The 7,096-nt window shown below is 37.4% G+C and overlaps 1 non-coding gene across 1 annotated transcript; it reads right to left on the bottom strand.

Moving 5' to 3' along the window:
• Positions 1–339: 339 nt before the first annotated feature.
• LOC141654211 (small nucleolar RNA R71) lies at positions 340–446 on the bottom strand. The gene has a single exon (XR_012547775.1). It is a non-coding gene; the product is annotated as a small nucleolar RNA R71 (small nucleolar RNA).
• Positions 447–7,096: the final 6,650 nt, after the last annotated feature.

Raw genomic sequence — 7,096 nt, forward strand, 5'->3', positions numbered from 1 at the left:
ATCAAGAACCTACCTAATGGTACTCCCACACCACAACATTTAACCGGAAATTTTATTGCCAAATCCGCATTTATCCAATTAGTCGAAAGAAGCCAATTTGGGGGGATGCCTAGTGAAGACCCTCACTCTCACATGGAGACTTTTTGTGAATATTGTGATGCGATTTCTCAAACCGGTGTAACTCAAGACCAAATTCGATGGGTCTTATTTCCTTTTTCTCTAATTAGCACCACGAAAAAATGGTTGAAAGGCCTTGATAAGGCTACTCTCGGAATTGATTCTTGGAAGAAATTGGCTCTAGCTTTCTACAAAAAGTTCTATCCACCGGAGAAGACTAACATGCTAAGAGCTCATATTACGGGCTTTAAGCAAAGAGATGAAGAATCCTTGTATGAAGCTTGGGAGCGATTCAAGGGAATTTGTCGCTCATGTCCTCACCATGGACTTAGCGAGTGGTTCTTGGTACAACAATTTTGGAACGGTCTTTATGAAGACTCAAGAAACATTCTCAACATGGGATCAAATGGAATGTTCACTGAAGTTGACGACAATCAAACTTGGAACAAAATTGAGGAAATGGCGGTCCATAATTCATAATATAGTAGACCTCGCAAGGCTACTAGAGGAGGAAAGCACGAAGTGGACACTATTACTCAATTGGGTGCTCAACTTAGTTCTCATATTGATACCATAAACTTGAAATTTGAAAAAGCAATGGCTAAACTTGAAGAAGCCTCAAAATCACCAAAGCACCATGTTAATGCCATGACGGCATCTTCATCAATCCCAAGTGGGATATGTGAGAATTGTGGAACTTTGGGACATGACCAAAGTGAATGTAGGGGAACAAACGAACAAGTGAATGCTTTTCAAGCATACAAGAGTGGTACCCCTTATTCCAATTATTACAATGAAAACACCAAATTCCACCCAAATCTCTCATACAAAAGCCAAAATGTTCAAAACCCTCAACCAACATACACCCCACCTCCCATGAGAAACCAAAATAAAAGACCCTTTTACAACCAAAACCAAGGTTACCAAAATCAAACTTCATACAATCAACAAAATGACCAAGGTTTTGATGTTCAAAAAGCGGTCCTCCAAATGCAAAAGAATCAACAAGAGTTTTTCACTCAAATGCAAAAGGATAGTCAAGCAAAGGAAATCACCATCAACAACATCCTAGCTCACACCAAAATGTTGGAAACCCAATTGACTCAACTAGCATCTTCAAGCTCACAAAGACAAAAGAGGCAATTACCACCTCAAAGTAATCCACCAAGACATGAAACAGTTAGTGCCATTCACTTCAGAAGTGGTACATGGTATGATGCACCGAAGAAGCAAGTTGAGGATGGAGTTGTGGAAGCTAGTGACAAGGAAGAAATTGTGCAAAACTCCAAGGATGGAGAACCATCAAAAGAAGAATTTTCAAAGAAAAATGAAGACAAGGTCAAGGAGAAGGAGCCCATTGTGATTAGACTTCCTTTTCCAAGTCGTCAAGCCAAGCCCAAATTTGATGACCAACTTGGAAAATTTATGGAGATTGCGAAGAATTTGGAAGTCTCGATTCCTTTTACGGAATTAATCAATCACGTGCCGACCTATGCAAAGTACATGAAAGACATCCTCACAAAGAAGATGTCGATCCGGAAGCTTGAGACTATCGCCTTCACTAAGGTGAGTAGTGCAATAATTCAGGGGAGTTCACCTCCAAAACTCAAAGATCCGGGAAGCTTCTCAATACCATGTACCATTGGCGACACCACGATCAACAAAGCCTTATGTGATCTAGGGGCTAGTGTGAGTTTTATGCCATACTCGGTGAGTAAAAGGTTAGGGATGGGAGAGCTTAAATGCACCAATATCACACTCCAAATGGCCGATAGATCGACGAAGACACCATTTGGAATATGGGAAGATGTTCCCGTAAGAGTTAGGAAATTTTTCATCCCGGTGGACTTTGTCATTGTTGACATGGAAGAAGACTCTAACATTCCAATCATTCTAGGAAGACCTTTCTTGCACACCGCGGGTGCGGTGATTGATGTAAAGCATGGAGAGCTCACTCTAGAAGTGGGAGATGAGAGGATAACTTTCAATCTTGACAAGACCATGAGAGCTCCCTATTTGCATGAACCATGTTTTATGGTTGATCATTATAGCCGTAAGGATGATAGGAAGAAGTCGGAATTCCATTGGAATAAGAAAATTGAAGATGCTCCATTCAAAGAGCAAGTGAATTGTAACAAAGAGAGCTTGAAAAGCTCACCAAAGTCAAGCAATGAAGAGGATGGCTTCATTGGCCAAGACAAGAAAATGGGAGAGTTGTCTCTATCAACTCAAGAGATCTTTAGTGACCAAGTAGATGAAGTTTGTGGTCTTTGGGACGATGAGTTTGAAGGGATTTTCAATCCCTACATTGGTAATGCTATCGATCAAGACCAATATGAAGGACAACAAGTGCAAAGATCTATTGAGGATCTTTATCATAATAATGGACAAGCTTTTGATGACTTCTTCAAGGTATTGAGCAACATCAACAACACCTTGGACATGCCCCCATGACATCTCACTAAGGATGAGAGTTTGGTGGAGTCCTCTCCAAACCACCATTTGTAAATATTTCTAACTCCCTAACTCGCATTTTAATTCTTACATTGCATTTTTGTCATTTTTGGATTTTTATGTTTTGATCAAGATAATTATCATTTTTGAGAGAAGTGAGGGAGGGACTAATGATTTAATTGATGTGTAGTGCTTTAGCTTAGTGTGGGGATAACAATTGGCTAGGCTATTCATGCCTTAGTAGTGCCCCTACAATGAAGAACACGGGATTTGAAGAATGAAAAAATGACATGGGATATGCAAGTGCACGGATGGAACTGAATCCGGGTAGACTAGGAGGAATCCGAGCGTCCTTAAGGGGAATCCGCTCGTCTTTAGCGAATCCGAGTGTCTTTGGCTGAATCCGTCCGTCCAATTGAACTGAAAAATTGAAAATTTGGGACTGTTGAAGAATCCGAGCGTCCCAGCAGAGAAGACGCTCGTCTTGAAGAATCCGCTCATCTTTGCAAGAAGACGCCCGTCTTTTTGCCAGTGAAAAATAAGAAAACTCGCTGTAACAGAATCCGCCCGTCTTCAGAGGAATCCGCTCGTCCTGCAGTCGAAAAATCCGAGCGTCCCAGCTGAAAGACGCTCGTCTTTAGTCGAGAATCCTGAACCCAGATTAGGCAGAATCCGAGCGTCCCGAAGGAAAAACGCCCGTCTTCCCCTGCAGTTTCAAAATTTTCGGGTGTTTTTAAATACCCCTCCCACATTCATTCCTTCATTCATTCATTCAAAACACTACCCATAAACCCCAAAAACTCAAACCCCTCATCCTCTCCATCACCAAAATAAGATTTCCTCAACCAAATTCAACAAAATCAAATCCAAACTTCCTTACAACAACAATTAATCACTCCTTTTCCAACAATAATCAATCCAAGCACCAAAATCTTCAACCTTTGAGTCGATTTTTGAAATACAAAGGCAAAGCCTTTCATCTTAAAATCGATTTGGGTATAATTGAAAATTGAATATTTTCACTCTTTTCTTGGTATAATCATCAATGGCAAGAACAAAAGGATCAACAAAGGCACTTAAGGCAAATGCACTCTCAACAAGGCAACAATGCTTTCAAGCAAAGAAAGCCTCATTGGGTATGGTGGTTGCTAGTGCAAACTTGGAAGTTCAACAACAACAAAATCCTCCCTTGGAAGCAACAACAACAACTCCGGAAATTGCTCAATTATCAAACTATCCGGAGGTAATTTTCATTTCTAACTCCCATAGGGATACATTTGCCAAGTATGCTAGGAAATCCTTTCTACCCACCAAATTCATATGTGAAGATGCCTTGAACAAATTGGGTGTCCTTGAACAAACAAAAGCCTTCTTTGAAGCCATGGGGTTTGGAAAATTGTTTACTACAATGGAATTGACATACCCCTCCCTTACATTGGAATTCTTGAGTTCATTGAAAGTGAATAAGGTAGAGACTAGAGAATACATCGAGTTTCGCCTTGCCAATGTGAATAGGCGCATCACCTTTGATGTTTTGAGTAAAGCTTTAGGTCTTAGTGATACACCTCATTATTATAAGAAGCCCGAAAAGTATGTCCCCGCTCCTCTTTGGGAGGCGATTTCCGGGAAGAAATTTGAGAACTTTCATGCTTGTCGCGCTCTATTAGTCCATCATCCGGGCATTAGAGTGTGGCACAAGGTCATCGGGAATACTATCATTGCAAGAAAAGATACTAACCACTTTACCAAGCTCGATTGTGTTCTACTTGAGTCGGCCTTAAATGTCGGATAGGGAAGTCTTCTTTCCAAGTGCATCTAGGGGTGAGAGACCGGGTGACGATGAGGTTGTCGGTGATGCGGTTGTTGATGATGAGGGCATTGTTGAAGAGGTAAATGAAGAAGAAGAGGATGATGAAGGAAGTGAGCAAGGAAGTGAAGAGGGGAGTGGAGATGAGTCCACTTCTATTGAGGAAGATGATGACAATGATGATATGGTGGAAGACTAGCAAGCTTTGGAGGCTCCTACCCTCTTGAGGTTTGTCTACTTCTTTCTTTGTTTTATTTATTTTATCTTGATCATAGTTTGGAGAGTCCTAGCAACATGAGGCATAACACCTTGGCCCCATTGAGGTGTTCTTATTTCATTGTTCCCATTTTTGAAAATCCAAAATGACAATTTAGTTTCATGCATTGCATCTTGTGTGCATGAACTACCCCAAATTTAGGACATTAGAAATAATGTCTATCTCGGTTTGGGGAAGTACATGCATACGCAACGGGAGGTATTCTAAATTACGCTCTCCGTCATAAACAAAAACCCATGCATCATGTAGTGTGGATTAGTATAGCTTGCATTTAGCATAGAATTCATGCATCATGCTTGCATAGTTTCCCATCATTTTGGCCATTGAGGACAATGCCCATATTAGTGTGGGGATGGGGATTTCTAACTTAACTTTTATTAAAAAAAAATCCAAAAAAAATCAAAAATTTCGAAAAACCATAAAAATTTGAAAAACTGAAAAACCAAGAACAAGTTCATTTCCTTTGTAGTGTAGTCATGTATATATTGTTGTATATATTGTATTTGTTCTATCCTTGTTCACATTGATCGACTACGCCACATCCGAGACTTGAGGATATTGAAGACCGCATGGTATGATCTTTCCAATCTCCTTTTTCCTCTTTATGTTAATGACTATGTGGCTTTATTTTGATTGATGCGGTATAACAATGTGAATTTAGGACTTGCATTTGTTGGAATATGTGTCCTCCGACAATAATGCGATCACAACTGTTGATCATGATGATCACATGTTTAAGTCTCATTATAAAGAATGCAATTGGGAAGTATTTTTTACTGTCAACTGGTCAACATATATCGATAATGATTGGCTGACTAGAGTTTGACATTACTGTCGTGCGACGGTGGTGATCAGTTGATCCCCTAGGTCATACCTATAGGGCAACACTCTTAATTGATCAATTAATTGATCGTATAACGTTATGAGTCAATTAATTTATCTAAAATTGACGGACGATTTTGGAAGTAATATTTACGTATCTCATTGAAATTGATTAAAATGAGATACGGTCTGAGTAATCGAATTATATCATTACTCAGATGAAATTATTGTTTAAGAAAACAATTAAATTTGAATGAATTATTATAAATACAAATTGTTGTGATTTATAAATGGTAAAATATTTTGGTACAAGTAATTATGAATTACTAAGTCGATTTTTGTATATGACGTATTTTTATTAATACGTTGATTTTTAATATGTTAAAAATACATAACAAATTTATGTAACATATGACATGTGACATATTGACAATTGACAAAAATAAAATGGATTCCATGTTATCCATATGTGCCGAAAATATGAGGAAGATTAGGCAAATATTAAGTTATTTTTATTAGTGGTAAACAACATGATTACCTACTAAACTAGCCTTGCATACCTATTGCTCATTGTGAAGAACAACTAGGGCATGCATTGGCTCTTTTGTTCCTCCTCTCCCACCCGGTTTTGGGGAAGAAAACCCTTGTGGTTTTTCTTCTTATTTTGCTTAATATTCACTTAGATAGTGACTAGTGTTTATTATTCATTCATCTTACAAAAACAAGAGTTTTTAGAAAAAGAAAATCACCTTCCATTCTCCTCTCTCTCAACCGGTTTTGAGAGCAAAACCAAATATTTTTGGGTCAATTTTTCTTACAAAATTAATATTATCTAGTATGCATTATATTAATCTTATTAAGAGTGTGCTTTGGGTATTAATCCTTGGGAGAGATCCTACACTTGGGTCTTTGTTCATCCAAAAGGAAAGCTCAAGAACAAAAGAGAAAGGTGATCTCTCTTGTGCCCTATAAACCGAAAATCCAATGTAAGACAATGATTTCTCCTTTATATTGTTCATTAGTTTGCATGCATAAGATCATTTGTTAATTTTATGACAAATTAAAATTAAACATATATGAATATGTTAAGTATATAGATCTACTTTTCCTTCAATCGGTATCAAGAGCCATGGTTGTTTGCATGCAAATCGGTTAAAAGTTTTTCCGAGTTATAAGAATAACATATAAAACTTGAATAATTTGTGTTATTATGATATATCACGAAATTAATTTATGCATGTTAAAATTTATGATCCTAAAATGTTTTTAGGATATTTTGGTTAATTTACGGATTTTTATTGTTCATTTTATACAATAATGGCATTTAAATATGATTTTATGAGTAAAAATGTCATTTTCGGACTAAAAATAGCTAAACTTCGAATTTTCCATTGATTTTTGGATATGTTGTCACATATATTATTTTGAGATAACCTGTAAATTTTCATGATTTTTGAGATAAACTTCGAATTTTCCATTGATTTTTGGTTAATATAAGATAAATTTCGAATCTGGTCATAGAAATTTAGTATGTTGTCACATGCAATTTTACAAGATGTGTGTAAAATAATAGGCTATAATGAAGTCTTTTTGCATGATTTATGGATTTTTGAAGAAAA

Source organism: Silene latifolia, chromosome 4 (genome assembly GCF_048544455.1).
Source record: "Silene latifolia isolate original U9 population chromosome 4, ASM4854445v1, whole genome shotgun sequence".
NCBI lineage: Eukaryota > Viridiplantae > Streptophyta > Magnoliopsida > Caryophyllales > Caryophyllaceae > Silene > Silene latifolia.